The sequence below is a fragment of the Cupressus sempervirens genome, chromosome 3 (genome assembly GCF_028749045.1).
Source record: "Cupressus sempervirens isolate cs-2001-9-10 chromosome 3, ASM2874904v1, whole genome shotgun sequence".
Lineage (NCBI taxonomy): Eukaryota > Viridiplantae > Streptophyta > Pinopsida > Cupressales > Cupressaceae > Cupressus > Cupressus sempervirens.
Genome location: NC_143120.1, coordinates 1067402613 through 1067419097, shown reverse-complemented (window position 1 = coordinate 1067419097; position 16485 = coordinate 1067402613). Strand labels below are relative to the sequence as shown.

The window sequence follows — 16485 nt, the reverse complement described above, 5'->3', positions numbered from 1 at the left end:
ACTAGATCAAATATTATGCATTAAAATCCTGTAAAGATACAAGGCATTTATAAGTATTAAAAGTGTCATCATTTCATAGAGAAGCACCTTGAAAGACACGTTATCCATCCTGAAGCTGATACCATGGACAAACTTTAACCAAATTGGAAAGCCCTTGCAAATTGATCAATAGCATTAATATCCACATTTAATAAACCATGTTGGGTGTTTGAAAGAAGAGAAAATCACATGTAATATAGATCAGTTATAGAAAATTATACCCAAAATTCCATTCGGCACAGACATAAGGACCAATTTGAAGGTTGACATATAATTCTTCCTGTTGCACTGTCTTCACGAACTTTACCAGATCAAATCTCCCCTCAAAATAGTACTACAAAAGCAATAAAGAAACATAGAGTCAAAAATAACTTCAGTAGCTTTGGAACCTAGAACATACTGTGAATCTAAATGCAGCCCTATACAACTGAGTAATTTTAAGAAAAACCCATGACATTCATTGGAGAGAATCTAGATTTTACTTAATAGGACTATGAGAAATGATTTGCATGCTATGGACATTGAAATTTGATGTAAATAGGAGCTCTTCATAAACACTACGATGAGAAATAGCGCATGCATTCAGTTCGATAGAAAAGATGCCAACAAATGGAAAGCCCTCTGTCAATTCTTATATTATATAGCAGGTAGAATGACTAGCTTTTCGATATATGTGCCTAGAGTGCACATATATATGTGGCTTCAAATTATTTTATGAAAAGGAAATACTCAAGACTAAAATTAATTTACACGTCACTTTCCTAACATGAAAACTACCATCATAACATGTACACTAAAATTAAAGTCAAACATAACTTAGGTTTAAGTGCCTAGATTCTGTTTGTTCATCTGTTGATAGAGAAACTAGAGAGAGATGCTACAACTTGTAGCTTCATCTCCATATCTAGTTCTTGTTAACTTTGTTTACCCAAATCCATAGCCACTAGCACCCTTTAACAGTAATTTGAAATAAGACCCAACACAATAGTAGGGCATAGGGGTAGGAGCCAGCCCTTTAGAAGATTGGGGGGGCATTTGACTGAATGAAAGCATGAGTAGCCTAGGACCAGTAACAAAGTTATCAGCTAGAAGGACATGAATCAATCCACCAACATACCTGTTGCCACAAGATTGAAAATGTGTACCATACCTTGCAAATCTAATAACATGAGCTGTTTCTTAAAAAAATATGCATAACCTCTACAATATACCAAGAAGCCTCTTGCAATGAAACCTCTTGACATATTGCATTTGTATATCACTGTGTGTGTATTTCATATTACATACTACAAGAAAAAAAATGATACACACAATTTATGTGCCTAGATAGACATAGAAGAGGGCTTCAAATGCAATTCAATATTGAATGCTTTTTGAATAGATAATCAAACTAGTTTTCATGTAAATACAACCAAAGTTTTAAATTAGAAGTTGAAATGCTCTAGATATTTGTTTATTCTTCACTTGCATTTTGGGAGACTTTTCTTGAAGACTTTGCATTGAGTGTAATATTTTCTCCTGCTAATTTTCTTGATTCTCCCGACTAGATATCAAGTTAAATGAAAATAGCTTTCCATTAAACATTAACGAATACAAGATACATTTCTCCTTAATATGACATGTGTCAATCCCAATTTAGACATAATAAACCTGTTAATTTACCCAAAGCACTCACATTTTAGAAGATTTGGTTTTGACTGGAAGACAACATGTGTAGAGATGTTCTACCACCTGCTGAAATTTGCAAATGTAAAATATATTAGAGAAATATGAAATTAATAGAAAATTTCAAACAACTCATATCACCCAAACCATACCCTTATATTCAAATACTTTAATTGCATGATGAAGGTCATTCACCATGTAATGCATATTTCATAAATCCTATTCATGATCATTCAATTAAATATCCTCACCTGCTGGATAAATCTAATCTTTCCATTTTCCAAGAGGGACACTCCCTCCCATGTGATAATAATAAAGAATCTAACATCTAATAAATAATGGATGATATTTTCAACTGTAGGTGCAGATGCTGGCAAATCCATTAATCATATTTATATTGGATATTCAACTATCATTTACATATATAGTGTTTTCTTTCCCAAAATGCAATAAAATATCAAATAAGGAATTATTTCTTGCAGCTTTAAATAAGATTTAATCCATTGCATGAAATCTTATGCATATACAAGCACTTTAGAATTATAGGCGAAAAATCAACAACTAAGCATCTTTAACATCTACCTACATATAACTCAGACATATTTTTAAAAATTGCAAATTTCAATGGTGTTTATTAAGGGTTACATTACTGAAAATAAAACCTAAGAGACTCAACCTCCACACATCTATAAAATAGTAGATAAAGAACATATAGGTTCTATATTTATCTATAGTTTGCTACTAGCATTTTAAGCTTGTGGATTCTTTGGATCTATTGGCAAAGCACTAAATTCTCACCTTTAAAAAGATCAATTCTTATTTGTTGCAAAGGGTTGAGTCCAAGAGTTACACATTATAAGGACAAGTTCAAAAAAACTTTTGATTTTTTATTCAATTTCTAAATAAAAAAATTGAAGTGCCTATGTCATTATCTAAGTTATTAGTTTCTTTAGAAAATGCCCAAGTTTTGTTGCAGGTGTGAGCCTAAGACTGGTTCTAGGTCGGTTCCACCAAAAAAATTGAGTCAAACCTACCAAGAGCTTTGGGTGCCTAGGAAGCACCTAGGCAGAACCTAGGATAACCAGTCTTTGGTCATTTTATGTTATTTCAATGCGAAGAGGAATATAAATATTATATATTAAATATATAGTAATTTGGATTTTCATTGTTTAATGAAATTGCGTGAATTTTGCAAATCATGAATATATGAAGTATTTTATTAATAAGTTTATTCACAAGTATGAAAAAATCGTGCATGTGTATGTAACTGTGAAACTGTAACATCCAGAACTGCATCACTAGACTTATCAATTGATGAGCTTAAGGGGCTTTCTAATGAATGGTTCATAAGGCACAACACTTGGTAAAGGTTTTGCAAATGGGGTTTCAAGCTTTGGGTTTAACTATGGAGGAAACTCTATAGTTAAGTGCGCTCAGGCTAGAGTAGTACTGGGATGGGTGACCTCCTAGGAAGTCCTAGTGCTTCACCCTTGTGAGCATCACCTAGATCCAATGAGTGCTAAGTGTTCCATTTATTCTCATGAGAGATGAATTCATATTGAATCACTACTCATGAAACATGGGTCATTGAGTTTGACTCAAAAATCACACAGTTAAATCCTGATATTCATATCACAATTTGACTTATTGTTGGAAATTATCTCCTACTTATCAATCACTAGAATTGTTCCTACTGCATCACTAGATTCATTCCTTCAGTTCATAGGAGCTAGACGTCACCACCCATGCAACAATTAGTGCTTTCCTTGGAAGGTGTGGGACTTTAGCCCCCTGGGGACCTCCAACTATTACCGACATCATGTGGGACACAATAATTTTCTTAAGCATTGGACAAGGTGCAGTGTGGACTATATTAATCTTGTGGGGCAACAAAAGCATTTTGTGGCATAAGAATTATGAACATTTCAATCTTAACTATTTAGCCAAGCTAAGCTAACTAGTCAGATTACCATATATCTAAGAGACACAAGATATTTGTGCAAGTAATTAGTTAATAATTACATTGAAAATTCATTTCCTACCAACATAGCATGGCATGGAATGGAGGCTTTAGTTCTCAATAACTAAGATATATGTGAGATTTTCAATAAATCATTAGTAATCAGGTTTGATGGTTTTGTCAAGTTCAATTCACTTGTTAATGATCAGAACCATAGATTGATCAAGACCCTAAAGTTTAATAACAACAGTGAATTCACTTCAATACACTTCCAAGAATGCCAAGAGAGGTAGACATTTGAACAATTCAATCCAATACACTTCTCAACAAAATCAGGTGATTGAGAAGAGAAACAAAAATATAATGAAAATTTCCTAGTACATGATGCACAATAGAGCCATGCTATAAAGATAAGAGGCAGTGAACAATATGGTATATCTACCAAACAAATTTTAATTTTATCTAATTTGGCAATACTTAAGGTTTTCTAGCTAATCTTTGATATGAGAAAATATGAGCATGATAATAGCATGTCAAAGAAAAATTCTTTCAGGTTTTTCACAAAAATGTATTTGAAAATAAGTCAACTACTTATCTTTTTATGTACTTGTGGAGCTCAATATCTTGTTTTCAAGGCTATTATATTTAAAGTTTACTAGGAAAAAGATTGATGTTTCAAAAATTTTATATTTGAAACTATTCGTAAAAGTAGATATTTTCAAGGATGTTAAATTTAAGTTAATCAAAGAAAAGATTATTCAAGGATGACCATTTCAAAACAACCTCCTATATTTTTTAGGAAAACTTGAGAGTGATAAGTCCATGCATAAAAGTTGCAGTAATTGCCTCACCTACAGAAGCATTGAAATGCAAAAATTTCAAATCTTGAGTGTGCCTGCCACCAGCTTTTATAGGGCTTGAGATAGGCATTTTGGTTGAAGAAAACATAGAGAAAGACTAAAGTTGAGCCATATCAATATATGCAACTTCCAATTTGTCTTGCACCCATTTTCCATTTTAAAATATTAGATAAATTTCAATGCCTACTCAAATTACTAGAGAATGGGAGATGTAAAAATACACACAGTTGAATCCCAAAAGCACTCTATGTTACTTAATTCATGTGTGTGGAAAACTCTTTCCTACCATCTGAAATAAATGAAATCTTCTTTGAAATTATTTTAGTTTCTATGAAAATTTAAAAACTTTAAGAATTATTAAAGCACACTTATTGTCTGTGATGTTCAAAGAAAAAAGACATCACATAGGCTGAACAGTGCTTGTTGATAAAGCAAGCCCAATTTTATGAAATGGAGAAAATATTGTTTCTATCCATCATATGAGTATGGATAAAATTCAAATAAAATTTGAAGAATAGTGACAATAATTGTGAGAAATAGAAACTAAAAAGGTTTTTAGTGCAAGGAGCTATGGCCTAACAGTAGTAGGGACAGTATAACCCAACAAAGGTTCAACCCTATAACACCATGGACATGAGGAGAGTTTATGCTTTAGCAAACACTGAGTACCTTTGAATGTGACCCATGTGTAATAAGATGCATTAGAGACTGGCCCATGAATAGATATCTAAAAAATGTGCTTCAAGCTTATTCCACACAAAAAAATGTAGTCTAAGTTAACAAACCCCACACAACCATAAACATATCAAGATATTCTCCCACAACTAAGTCAAACTGTGCACCATATCATAAACTGTATAATTAATCTATCAGTGGTAGACCAAAAAAAAAGCTTATTTCATTTTGCATATATTATCTACAATAGGATATACTAATAAGTTAAAAAAAGAAGCTGTGAAACTATAAAAAGCTTCCAAGAATCATTCTCAAGTTATTAGTAGCTGCTAGTTTATAAAAGATAGAAACCCTTATCTTTTTTAGTATATCGCAGTGCCCCAATTGTATTAACTTGACTCTCGATGGTAGTGCTTTGATCTCCGTTAAGTGATCATTTTCATTGAGATGCAGCCCCTCAAAGATAGGGCTAACGGTCTTCACAAATAGAAAGCCTGCACACATTTTTTTTTTGCAGATGCACCTCCTTGAGGTTACTTAGTCCAAAAGTAAATGGCGCAGCTCCAAAATATACTTTGATCAGACAATTCTCTACTTCTAAATATTCTAAGAGATTAAGTCACACAGAAAACCCATGCGCACAAATGAGAAAGTTCATTTGGTTTGATGTATAAGGCCCATGCTGGTCAAAATTTTGACCAACACGGGCATTACATGTAAAAAAAATGAATTTTTTTTCTTAACATTTCGACCAACTTAAATTTATTTAGTTAATGGTCAAAATTTTTGGTCAAAAAATGAGGTTAAATGTAGTAGTGTATCCAAGACTTCCCTTTGTCAATCTTCTCTTCTAGATGCATATTCATTGAACAAGTTGAACATTCACTTGTAGAAAAGTTGATTGTAGGTAGAAGTTTGAACATATTTTTTGAGCTAAGTTGATGAAGATAGAAGAAGAAAAGATATCCATACTGCTCATGCCATAATTTTCTTTGTAATTGTGAATGTGTCAACAAGGCATGTGAAGGAGACTTAGGCACAAAGTGGGAAAAAGAATAAAGCCTTGTGTCATGATGACTTTACCCATTGCAACCAATGAATCATCCTTAAGATTTTGCACCATTATTGAGTACAGAACGAACTCAACTTTATTACCACGTCCATAGTGAGTGATTTGGTAAATTGAGAGGAGATTAGTGCTAAGGTTAGGAACATAGATAATGTCTTTGAACTCTTGATTTTCCATCTCAACTTGTCCTTTCCCTTCAACTTCCACTTGTGTATCATTCCCTACAAAGATGTGAGATACCTTAGAATGCTTCAATGAAGAAAAGTGTCCTTTTGAAGAACCCATATGATGTGAGGAACTTGAGTCAAGAATCCGTTCCCCTAAAGAACTTGAACTTGCCATAAATGCTTGCCCTTTTCCCTATGAAGTGGATGGATTTGAATCCTTGGAAGCATTTGGCTCATTGATTTTTGTCTTCCTAAGTAACTTTTCCAAATCATCTATTCTCTTAGTCTTGCAATTATGCTCATCATGATATGGTTTCTTGCAATATGCACAAAATAGTTTATCCTTCTTATTGGAAGAATAATTGCTTTGTTGTGATGATGAAGATTGTTGTGTCTCTGATTGTGATTTTGGCTTCCACTACTTTTTCTTGCTATTGCTAAAACTTTTTCTGCCTTGATTTGATTGGTTCTCATTACTAGCCACCAATGTTGTAGACTTGGATGACTTGAGAATTCCCATATCTATCAACTTGGATTGTTCCAACATTAACATTTCTATAAATGCATCAAATGAAGGCTTAGTGAAGGCACTTCCCATGGTCAGCCTATGAGTGCTATAACTCAAAACAAAAGATGCATACTCTAAAGGTAGCCTATTCAAGATGTGATGAATCAATCCATCATCCTTTGTGGGACTACCAAAATCCTTAAGCAGTGCTCTCAATTCATTGGCTTTGTTGACATAGTCTTGAATTGTGTCAAAATTCTTAGGATCTAATGGAAGTAAATCATTCTCAATTTGGAATCCCTTTTCCTCATCCACCTTACCATACAACCCTTCAAGTTTGTCTCAAGCACTCTTGGCATCCTTAAAGTTAGAAATGTAGAAGAAGAGATCTCTATGAACATAACTCCTAATAATTCCTAAAGCCTAGTTGTCTTTAACTTGCCAATCAACTTGTACAACAACATTAGTGGGTTTTACAATTGTACCATCAACATGTAGATTTAAACCTTTTCCATTAGTCTACTCCGTATAATATCTTTCCATGTAGTATAATTGTGTGATGTTAGAAGTGGAGTTTTAGGTGAACCCATGATGCAAAGAATTAAAAGAGCACAAGCGAGAAAGAGAGACACAAGAACACAAGACACACGCCCCTATTCACTCAATCAAAGAATGCCCCCCCCCCCCCAAAAGTGATACTTTTGGCACTTTATATGTAGTGCATTTATAATAGGTTACTTGTCAAAATGGAAAAAAGTGGGCTTGTGATTTTGCTGTTTACAACCTCCTTTTGGAGTTCAAATCTGGTACTTAGTAATGTAGCTCAGATATAGAACAATTTTGAAGTTTTATCAAAGCAATACAATGCAAAAAAGGACATATTTTTTAAAGTGGTATTTTTGTCCACAGAAGCCTATAATATAATTCTAGATTTGGAAAGTAGACAAAAAATTAAGCACTTTCAAAAAAATGGAACTTGGAAATGTGTCCAGATGAGCCTGTGCTAAGCCTTTGAGGTTGCAAAAATTAGGATTTGCAACTTGCAGAAAAATTTAGGAACTAAGATCTCAAACATCCTACACCAATGTGTAGATCATGAAATTCTACCCCATAACAAAAAAAATTGCTCGAAAAAAAGAGTTTATAGGAGGGACATATTGTTGTTTGAAAATCACCTCTGTAATTTTTTTCTTCAATTGCCACCATCACTCCTCCAAAAATCAAATGACTCTAAATTTCACCTCAGATGTTTGATTTTGATGAAACAAAAGTCAATTTGTAGTTTTTTTGACCTTTTGAATGTGATGCCAATATTTGATTTGCACCAGCAAGCTCCAATCTTGTCTTGCAAAAAATCTCTCCTAATAGCCTGATGGCCAATTTTTTTTTGGAAAATAATGTAGATCCAATTTTTTTTGTAGAGATGCAAATAAAAAATGTAGATCTAAAACTTAATTGCATAGATATGATGAGATCATCCCAATTTCGTAGATTGGGCTTTCGGGTTTCAGTTTGCAAAAACAATTCACCTCAGATTTGACTATGGCCTAGGGTAGTCAAATTTATAGTCAAAATTCACCAAATCAATGCTCTGGATGCAATGGCGAGGTCCACTTTTTCTATAGATGATCCCAATGACTACAAATTCACCAAATCTAAATTGATGGCCCTCTGAGAGGTGACACAAAAATGGTCTCTAATGGTTATGTGAAGAGAAGCTCCCTCAGCTTTAATACCATGTAAGAATTTTCCTTAGGAAAAAATCACCCAAAATCAAGAAGCTCAAGCACTAACATAATATGGACCAATAAAGTATGATCAAAATAACAATATGAAATTGAATTGATGTACATACACACTAGGAGTGTCTATATATAAAGGCCTCTAGAATGACTAGGAGTCAACAAAGTGATGGGACTCACAACTAAGCACATGTCCACCAAGTGTAGATTATCCTCCATTGAGCACAAAATTTAGTGCGACGATGAGAGATAAGCTTACATAGGTGTGTCATGTGAGAAAATGTAGTAGAAACCATGTGCTTAATTAGAGTGCGAACAACTATGTTGTCTGCATGACAACTCAGATAAGTATGAAAACTCTTGTGTTGTAGACACCATGTGCTAAATTAGAGTTGCTAACTCTTGTTTTGTCAATAAGAAAAATCATATTAGTAAGCATAATCCTAGGTGTCTAACTAATAAAATAATAAAATGATGCATTAGCCTAAGTAAAATTAAGTAAAGTGTAATAATAATTAATTATTTACACTAACACATACTATACATCAGTTTGAAGGATTTAGTTTTGAAAAGATTATATATGCATGAAGAAAAATGCAAGGTGTTGATTATAACTTGGAAGAAATATTTTTGTTAGTTTTCATGTTATTGTTGAGCATGAAAAGTTTCATTATGGTTGCCAAGTGAAATGTTAGTTGATACTAAGCTATCAAAGGTGATAGTGTTGACTGAGCACATAATGGTTGCCGAGCAAAAAGGAAACTTCATGGAATCTGAGTGAGTTGAAATCTCTTTTGAAGCCAAGCTTACAACTGTATAAGAATTGAACATTAAATGCAAGGTTTTAAGGTCTATTTGATCAATTTCTACTCATTTGACATTATTAAAATTTGAAGAGAACCACAAAGAGTGAAAGCCGAATTGAAATAAATAATTCCAAGTATTTAAAAATTGGATTCAATAGTTTCTCAGCATCATCTTGATAGATTTAAAAAGGTATTTATCATGTACTGGGCTATGTAGTTTGAATTTTTACAAACCCTAGTTTTTTAGAATGGCATCTAGTTCTTCAGTTCCTAAAGTCAAAGAGGGTAAATAAGTTTTGAATGTACAATTGATAAGAAATTAATCATACAACTAAATTTTGGAGCCATTCCTGATATTGCTTATAAGCAAGATTCATTCTGGTGCATTATCGATGATACCACCTTGAATTTTAATGATTCAAGATGTGAGATGTTGCTACACATGCAAGGTGGGTAGCATAGGTGACATGGAAATAAGAGAAACCTATGGAAAATTGTGTGAAAATAAAATGTTGAAAGAAGAATTCAAAATTGTAGAGAGAAAATGGTCAACCCATGCCTTAGATTTCTCCAATGTCTTTAGAATTGAATGGATAAAGATAGCTTTGAGAAAAATTCATGACAATTCTATATGGTTGGATAATGGATCGATAAAGATTACAAAGAATATTGTACATAGAATAACAGGGTATCCAACCCTTGACGAACCTAAAACCATGAGGAGTGAATCTAAGGAAGTTATTGAGAAGAATACAGGGGTAGTGTGGAAAAAATGAGGAATGACAATTGACATAATCTTAGATCCCCTAATTGCTTTTGTAGTGAGGATAATAGCACATAAATTCTATTAGTTCAATAGGCTCAATAGTGTACCATGTATTTTTATTGACACGGGCTATAAAATAGTTAAGAAAGATCATACTTATGACCTTGTCGAGTTGCAGATGCCATAATTGTCAGAAAATTTGGGAGCAATAAGGAAGACCAAGAGTGCACAATGTAAATTTGGTTCAATTCTTGAATGTATATTCATTTTTGTACAGAATACATTTCCTACTTTTGGTAAAGTTGCAAGGAAAACAAACAGATCTACTACAATATTGATTGTTGAATTTATTGAGCAACTTAGAAATAATTTTGAGTCTATAATGGCAAGCTACTTTGAAGATTTCAAGAAATTGTTGTGATGTGGAGCCTAATTAGACTCAAAGGTTTATTCAATGTAGTTTCCCTCTAGATTATGTCTGTGGGGGTTTGGGGGAAGCACCCCCAAGACGGGGCTGAGGGGCAGTGCCCCTACAGGGTCCTATTTTTCTGTCATTCTAGCCCTAATTTTGTAAATGACAAAAAGCTTGTATAAAAAGGCTTAGGGTTAGGGACTTTCATAAGGTGTGATGCAAAAATTGGTTCTTGTAGTGGTAGTGAGTTGTAAGGGATTATGGATTGTAATTAGGTTGTAATCACTAGATCATAATAATATTGGACTTTCTGTTGGTGGATGTAGCCTAGGGATTGGGTGAACCATGTTAAATCTTGGTTTCTTTTGTTTTCTTATGTGTGATCTATTATTTTTTGATATTTGTTACATTTGCATGTAATTGTTATTTCTATCTGAGTTTAACAAGTTTAATAGGCAAAACTTTCAATTATAGAAGATGCAAATGGAGAACTATCTCTATTAGAAGGATTCATGGAAGCCGTTGGAAGGAAAAACTAAAAACCAGGGAACTATGACAAATGAGGAAAGGGAGATTTTAGACAAAAAGGAACTTGAAAGCATTCAATTATGCTTGGAACCATCAGTGAAATTTAACATTACAAAAGCAAAGATGATGGAAAAGTTGATGGAAACCGTAGCAAAATTGTATGAAAAGCCCTCTGCTTCAAATAAGGTATTTCTCATGAAGTATTTATTTAATATGAAAATGGTAGAAGGTGGATTTGTTGCAAATCATTTAAATGTGTTTAATATTGTTACTAGTTAGTTATCTTTTGTGGGTATTGAATTTTATGTAGAAATTAGGGCTCTCTTGATTTTGTGTTCTTTGCCTGAAAACTAGAATGGCTTGGTAATGGTTGTAGATAATTTTATTTCTAGATCTAATACCCTAAAATATGATGATGTGTTTGGTGTTATTTTTAGTGAGGAAACTCATAGGAAAACCTCAGGTGGATCTACATTAGGAAGTTCTTTGAATGCACAAAGTAGAGGCAAATGACTAAGAGAGGAAATAATTCTGGAAATCGTGGGTGTAGACACCTAAAAATCCTTTAAAAAATAAAGTATTTTTATTTTTTGAAAAAAGTCCTGATGACATCATCATTTATTAATTAATTAATTAATTAATTAATTAATTAATTTTTATGCCATTAAATCCCTTTATCTTAATTAAAAATATTTAATTAAGGAATCCCTCCCAAAAATGTTTAAATCTTATTTAAACATTATTTTCTTATTTATTAATTATTTAATTAATAAATTGACCAAAAATCCTAAAATAAATAAAAAAATTATTTTTTGCCCAAAACTTGGCCAATTTCCTTATGACCAATAACCTCTTCCAAAATCTTCTAATCCTTCTTTAATTTCGATTAAAGGCTAATCCCATCATTTCCTACCCCTAATCCCAACTCAAAATATTTAATTAAGATTAAATATTAATCCTCATGTTTATTAAAAAAGTTTTAATAAATATCTCCTCAACCCAAACCCTTGAAATAAATAAAACTTTATTTATTTCCTAAAAATCTAATTTATCCTCATCCTAAGAAGTTCTAGACTCTTCTAGAAAGTCTTCATCCTCATCCTAGGAAATTCTAGACTATTCTAGAAAGTCTTTATCCTCATCCAAAGTCTAGACTCTTCTAGAAGATGTCTTTAAACCTAATCCTAATCCCCTCCTCACCTTGTCACATTCCCTAAACATGGGTTAAAACTTACTAACCCAAGCCAAAGTTAACAAATATCTCCTCCTTCACCCACGCTCATTAAATGCCATCCACTTGCCTATCCCTAAGCTAATCCTAAACCATCCTAATCCATCCTCTAATCATTTGCACAAGCCTAAACAAGCTTAAAACCTTCCTAATCAAGTCCAAGTCGAAATTGCTCTAATCACCCTCAAAATATCTCAACCATAAAACTTTATGAAGTCCACTAGGTCATAAATGACTCTTACAAGCCCTTTTATTGCTCTTACAAGTCATTATGAGGGTCTTTATGAAGATTTTATCCCTTGAGCCTCCTTTGTTGACTCATCCTTCCCCTTTCCTCCATCCTCTCACCATGTGACATGTGTCACTCCTTGATTGGCTATAAGGAAGCACAATCGATGTGCTCTCTTCTCATGCAATCTGAGCCCTCCATGAGCTTTTTCCCATCCTTGCATCTTAGCCCTCAATCCCTCAAGCCTCTTGCCTATAAATTGGATCCTTCCCCTTTTCAAACTAACACAATCCATGAAGTAAAGTCATAATGCCATTTTGAGAAGCCATTTTACATCAAAACCATACACTCACACCCAAATTCCAACTCCATTTGAAGCCCTTTTTGAAGCATAAGCTTGAGCATACATCCTATCTATTTAGACAAAGCTACTCAACAAGAGAGCTTCTCATTGAGAGAGCCCATGAATGGCTCATATTCTCAATTGAGAGCTCATCTTAGTCTATCTTGAAGTTTATGAATTTTGTTTAGTTTGTAGAAGCTTTATTTAAATTTGGTTTCTATTAGCATACTAACATTGCTCATATACAGTGGGAAATCAAGAGGAAAGTCAAAGGAGAAGAGGTCTTAATCTAGAGGAACAAGAGATTGCTGGTACTATGGTAAAACAGGGCATAAGAAGAAAGATTGTTGGACTTGAAAGAACAATGAAGGAGATAAACTAGAAGGGAACAAAGAGGCAAATGTGTTAAGTAAAAAATCTAAAGAGGATGCTTTGCTTCTATTTTAGAAAGTATTGATGATTCATGGGTTTTAGATTTTGGTGCTTCATTTCATGCTACACCTCATAGAGGTTATTTCATTGATTATGTACAAGGGGTTTTTTAACTTGTTTATTTAGGGGATAATGAACCCTTTCAAATTGTTGGAAAGAAAAAAGTTATGATTAAGTTGTAGAATGGGAATCATTGACTACTACATGAGGTAAGACATGTTCCAAGGCTTAGTAGGAATTTAATTTCAGTAGGACAACTTGGTGATAAGGTTTGTGTAGTTACTTTTAATGATAAAAATTGGAAGGTTTCAAAAGGTTCCCTTGTAGTAGCAGAAGGTGTGAAAGTAGGTACCTTATATCTTTGTATAGGTTATATTGTTCCCTCTACTTTGATTGTTTCAGAGAAAAATGAATGTTCAGGAACAATTGTTGTAGTTGAGTAGGGAGAACAAATAACTGCTGTAGATTTTGATACAATGTTGTGGCACAACATACTTGGACACATATTACTTCATTCAAAGAAAGTTTTACCAGGTCTAAAATGTGTTAATATGGATTTTTGTGAAAGTTCTGTGTATGGAAAATAAAAGAGAGTAAGTTTGTGAAGACTGGGAAGGAAAAGAAAAGTGAGGGATTAGAGCTTGTGCATATACATGTATTGGAACCAACTCAGGTATCTTCCCTTGATGGATCTCATTATTGTGTTACTTTTATTGATGATGCAACTAGAAAAGTATGGGTTTATTTCCTTAGACAAATATGTGATGTATTTCAAACTTTTAAGAAATGGAAATGCTTGGTTGAAAACAAGACTAGTAAGAAATTAAAATGTCTTAGATCTGATAATGGTGGTGAGCATTACAATTATAAATTTTAAGATGATTGCTTTGCTAATGGTATTCATAGACAAAAAACTATTCCAAGGACTCCACAGGAAAATGAAGTGGCTGAACGCATGAAAGGACTATAATGGAGCATGCAAGAAGCATGAGATTACATGCAAGGTTGCCCTTAAACATGTGGGAAAAGGCTATGAATACTATTGTATATTTGATTAATAGAGGACCCTCTACTCCTATGGGTTGTGATATTCTAGAGGAATCATCGACTAGTAAGAAGGTGGGTTATTCTTTTCTCAAGACCTTCAGTTGTGAAGCATTTGCTCATAAAGATTCTAAAAATATAACCAAGCTAGAAGCTAAGTCAAAGAAATGTGTATTTGTTAGATATGGAATTAATGAATTTGGTTATAGGTTTTAGGATTTTGAAAATCATAAAATTGAAGCTAAGTCCAAGTTGCTCTAATACCATGTAAGAATTTTCCTAAGGGAAAAATTCACTCAGGAACTAAGAACTCAAACACAAGCACATAGTAGACCAAAGAGAGAGAGTATGATTAGAATAACGATGTATTCAATAATTGGTTCATAAGAGTACACTAGGAGTTCTTGTATATAAAGGCCTCTGAGATACATCTAGAATGCCCTGTAATCAGCACCATGATGTGTCGTACAACCAAGCACATGTCCACCAGATATGGGTTATCCTCCATTAAGCACGAAAGTAAGTGTGGTGATGTGAGGATAAGCCTACAAGGATGTGACACGCAAAATAGTGTTGTAGACACCATGTGCTAAAATAGAGTTGCGTACTCCTGTGTTGTCTACATGACAACTCAAAAGGTGTGCAAACTCCCAAGTGTCTCACAAATAAAAATAATAAAATAATGCATTAACCCAAGTAAACTTAAGTAAGTGTAATAAGTAAATACTTATTTACACCAACAGTTTTCCATGTAGTCATGTAGGCCCGTAGTGCTTCAGGAAGTTATGTTGCCTAATTCTTTTTATGAACTGACACTATTTTGGTAAGAATTTTTTCAAGCTCCCTGTTAGTTACCTCTACTTGGCCATTGGCTTGGGGATGGTAGGGAGAAGATTTTCCATGCCTAATTTTATATTAGCCCATCAAGGTAGTGATAAAATTTGAAGTAAATTGAGCACCTTGGTTAGATATTAATTCTCTAGGGACACCAAATCTTGTGAAAATGGATTCATATAAAATTTAGCAACATTTTTATCCCTAGGGTGCTTCATAGGCTTGGCTTTTTCCCACTTGGTGATATAATTAGTACAAACTAGAATGTAAGATTGACCTTGTGAAGTAGGTTCAATAGGTCAAACAAAGTCAATCCTCCAGTTATCAAAGGGTGTTACAACAAGCTGTGGCTACAAGGGCATCTCATTTGATTTAGTAGGCCTTCCCATTCATTGGCATTTATCACATTTCTTGGTGCACCTAGCTGCATCCTTGTAAAGTGTTGGTGAATAGTATCCGATGGTCAATATTTTTAAAGCTATTCTTTTGGAAAAAAAATGACTTCCACATGGTTCATCATTGTGTGCTAAAATGTTGACACACTTCTATGAGTCATTATATTTAAGATTGCTCAAGAATGAAATCTCAAATGGTGACTCATAGCTCTCTATTCATGGAGTGCAAGGGTTTGTAAAGTAGGCCCTCAATTTGACCTAGTATGTGCCCATGCAAGTACACCATAAAATGAGAGATTCAAAGATCAAAATATGCTTGCAAATGAAGATGCAAGCTAATCTAAATGATACCAATGCAAAGAAATGCAAGAAAGGAAATCTAATTTATGAAAAGAAATAAGAATGCAAGATTAATCTCCAAGGTGGTTCCTCTTGTGGTTCTTTTTTAGGGTGTTTTTGTTCCATCTCAGGCTTTTGCTGTCACTTCCTCTTGTGTGGCCTTTTCCCTAGCTTTGGGTGTTTTAGGTTTTGGCTATGATGGTGTTGATTTTCAATGGCAGAAGGCTACTAGTCTGTTCGAGGATGGATGGACCACAATAAAAGGAAAAAAGGTCAAGCCCTCCAATCCCTCTTTTGATATGGCATTACAGTCCAAAAAGAAAGGGTCAAAAGGGAACATCTGAAGTGGTTGTCCTTTTTTGGATCTTCTAGTTTTTGGCCTATTGTCCTTTGTAGTGTCCCCTGGCTCTTTTAGCCTATAGTTCTTTGATAGTGTGTCTC

The 16485-nt window shown here is 33.7% G+C and overlaps 1 pseudogene; it reads right to left on the bottom strand.

Annotated features, from left to right (window-relative positions):
• LOC149570425 (beta-galactosidase-like) overlaps positions 1 to 16485 on the bottom strand; it is a 42276-nt pseudogene that overhangs the window by 5209 nt on the left and 20582 nt on the right.